At 50.7% G+C, this 2535-nt stretch overlaps 1 non-coding gene across 1 annotated transcript; it reads right to left on the bottom strand.

Annotated features, from left to right (window-relative positions):
* Positions 1–2145: 2145 nt before the first annotated feature.
* TRNAT-AGU lies at positions 2146–2219 on the bottom strand. The gene has a single exon. It is a non-coding gene; the product is annotated as a tRNA-Thr (tRNA).
* Between the last annotated feature and the right edge of the window lie 316 nt (positions 2220–2535).

The following is a 2535-nucleotide window of genomic DNA, read 5'->3' as shown; positions in this document are numbered from 1 at the left end:
ATTTGTCCTCCAAGTGTGTTTCCAGCTGTTGAGTTGTGGGGGAGAGATGCTAAGTCATGATGTCCCTTCCCCTCTTTCATAGTTTCTTCTGACTTGCTAGGAAGCTTCTTTGCTATGATGTGAGTCAAGCAGTGTCCATTGTCTCTGTGCTATCTTGGAGAAGCCTGCATTGGACACGGTTCCTGTGATAGTCCTTGGGAGTCTGGATACCTTCAATGGGCCAGCAGCGAGTCTGGCTCCACCATTGTCACACCTGAAAAGCTGGTGGGGGGCATTTCCCAACCTCATAACATATTTCAGTAAGGCACACAGAGCAAAACATCATAACTTCCCAACCAATGCTAGCACACACAATCCAACAAGATATTAATGTTCAACAGATCAAGACTTTTGAAATGATACCTCACCAGGCAGACTTTGTACAAACCGTGTCATCGTTATATGAGAGTGGTGAATATGGGGCTTCCAGGTGCTGCTTTGAGCACAGCGTGCCACACCTGGGCTTCCATTGCAATGGAGACGTACCCTTAAGAGTCCATCTCTCCTGGGATAAAGATGGCAACATGGCTGGCCTGGGTCATCTGACTTGGGCTCATGGAGCTAACGCTGTGGGGCTAAAACTGTGGTGCAGATAATTGTGTTCACAATGAAGCCTGGGTTCAGAAACCCTCACCCCTCATGGGGTCTCAGAGGTTGGGTTCAAGTCCATATGTCTGTACTATAATTTTATAGCCTTGCAGCCTGTAACAGAGTGGGTCTCTGCTCCTGCCCTGAAGGGGTTAAAAACAGCCCCTGGATAAGGGCTGGGGGCTGGAGAAAGCAGCTGTTTAGGTTGGGCTGATTGGGGAAGTGGCAGCAGCTGGGGCCACGCCCCAAACTGAGTAACAGGCCCTTATATAAGGGCAGAGAAGCCAGGCGCCCAGACAGTCTCTCTCTGTGTTCAGAGAGAGAGAGAAGGGCTTGGTTGCTGGAAGCTGAGATAAAGTACCTAGAATAAAGCAGGGCTGGGGAAAGGCAGTGGAGCTGGGGAGCTCCTGCCTGGAAAGCCCCAGGCTGTGGCCTAGAGTTAGGCCAGGAGGTATTGGGGTTGTAGGGTGCAACCCAGGGATAGGCCAAGACAGAAGGTCCAAATCTCTTTGCTGATGATGAGTGGCTGATACTGCAGTCTGCCCGAGGGCGTGGGGCTAGACAATGACTGGCAGTAGCCTACACTGAGGCAAAGTGGGGATAGAGGGTGAGGGGTTCCCAGGGAAGGGAAACCCCTAAGGAGAAGGGATTGCTGCCAGGGGGCAGAACCCCATGTAAAGGGCGCACTGCGGTCCAGGGAGGGACACGGGGCCCATAGCAGGAAACAAGGTGGATCACCGGCATGCAGAGGGTGCTGTGAGCTGGAATGTGAGCTAATTCCCAGGACAACCAGCAGGAGGCGCTTCGGGGGTGAGTCGTGCCCAGTTACACAGCCCAAGCCCCATAACCCTGAGTCAGCTGACCTGGGCTTTGAGACAGGTGCCCTGGGTGTTTTAATCACAGTGTAGGCACAACATTAGGCTATGTCTCCAGTGCAATGAAACACCCTTGGCTGGCCCATGTCAGATTAATCAGGATCATGCAGCTTGGCCTGGAGTAAAGTTGCAGTGTACGTGTCTCAGCTCAGACTCAGTACCCTGTTTTAGGAGCCCAGAAGGTTGGGAGGGAGTTTTGCAAGTGGAAATGGTAAAACCGCAGTCAAGTATTACCCTGGACTCATGGCATTTCTCCATTGGTCTGTCTGCTTTGGGGCAGTGACAGAACACACATCCTGCTGCATTTGTTATTTCCAAGGACGGCTGAGGATTTTCATTCCCAGACACAGTGCACAAAGTAGGTCTCAACCCTGCTTGTAAACTAAATGAGCCCCACACAGATTTTGGGAGCCACAATGGGCATTTGATGTGAGAGCTCAGAGCTGCCCCTGCCCCAGAGGGAGGGGGTCATCCTTGAGGGGACTGGACCCCTGACCTATCAGCTCTTAACCCCCAAACTTTCAGGAACTCTGTTAACAGTGTCTGTGATTTAACCATACAAATAGCCAGACTGGGATAGACCATTGGTCCATCTAGTTCTGAATTTTGCTTTCTGACAGTAACTAATGCCAGTTGCCCCAAAAGCCACCACTGGGATTTGAACCCAGGATCTCCTGTTTACTAAACAGTTGCTTTAACCAACTAAGCCACAGTGCCTGCTGTTGTTTACAACACCTTTTCTGCCCACACCTAACTGTCTGCCAACCCCTACAGGGACCTGACAAGCTTTGCTTGTGTTTGGATTCTGTAAAGCAGAGGAGCAGGTGATGTTTTCCTCCCAAGGTTTGTGTAAGTTATTCTTTGGACAGGTCTACGCTACAAAATTTGGTAGGTGTAACTACATTTCACAGGGGTGTAAAAAATTCACCCTCCTGAGCAATGCAGTTATATCAACTTAATCCTGATGCAGATAGCGCTGTGTGAACAGGAGGGCTTCTCCCATCAACATAGCTTCGGGGAGGGCTTGGTTAGT

Source organism: Gopherus evgoodei, unplaced genomic scaffold, assembly GCF_007399415.2.
Source record: "Gopherus evgoodei ecotype Sinaloan lineage unplaced genomic scaffold, rGopEvg1_v1.p scaffold_46_arrow_ctg1, whole genome shotgun sequence".
Classification (NCBI taxonomy): Eukaryota; Metazoa; Chordata; order Testudines; family Testudinidae; genus Gopherus; species Gopherus evgoodei.
The sequence above is the reverse complement of the archived record's forward strand: the minus strand, read 5'-3'. Positions and strand labels throughout refer to the sequence as shown.